This window comes from Halyomorpha halys, unplaced genomic scaffold (genome assembly GCF_000696795.3).
Source record: "Halyomorpha halys isolate HHAL.00 unplaced genomic scaffold, Hhal_1.1 Scaffold96.1, whole genome shotgun sequence".
Classification (NCBI taxonomy): domain Eukaryota; kingdom Metazoa; phylum Arthropoda; class Insecta; order Hemiptera; family Pentatomidae; genus Halyomorpha; species Halyomorpha halys.
In genome coordinates this window covers 985,520-986,088 of record NW_027112403.1, presented here as the reverse complement: position 1 = coordinate 986,088, position 569 = coordinate 985,520, and positions in this window count along the sequence as shown.

The window sequence follows — 569 nt, the reverse complement described above, 5'->3', positions numbered from 1 at the left end:
CCATGTGTAGTTTCTTATCAAAATTCTCAGATATGTAGAATGATCCAACAGAGAATTAAATCTTGAAGAAAATATATACCTATATGTTTTACACTTCTATCTTTAGCCCGAAATTTAAAAAAATCTAATCTAAATTAATCTACTAGAATAAAGCATAACTGGAAGTTTTTAAATTTCCTTTCAGACAACTATCGATAATTGTATAAATATCCTACATAAGTGACTCAAGATGTTAAATTAGAGCCGGAATTAAGGGGGGAAGAAGTATTTGTGCCCAGCTGAAGAATTTAGAGGACAGTAATTTTTAAGCAAAATTTTATATTCAAGTGATATAAATAAATTTCATTTCTGATTCTGATTCAATTTAATTCTGGAGGTTTAACATAGATGTTGATCACACTAACTCTTTCTATATCCGTCGGTCGAAAAAACATTACATCTTTAACTACTGTTGAACAAAAACTTTTCATAGGTTGTACCAATATCAGGGGGAAGAGGTCAAAATCTAAAATTCCTCTACAATATTACACAAATTTCCCAACTTAACAAAGGTCTGCGAAGTATTCCCT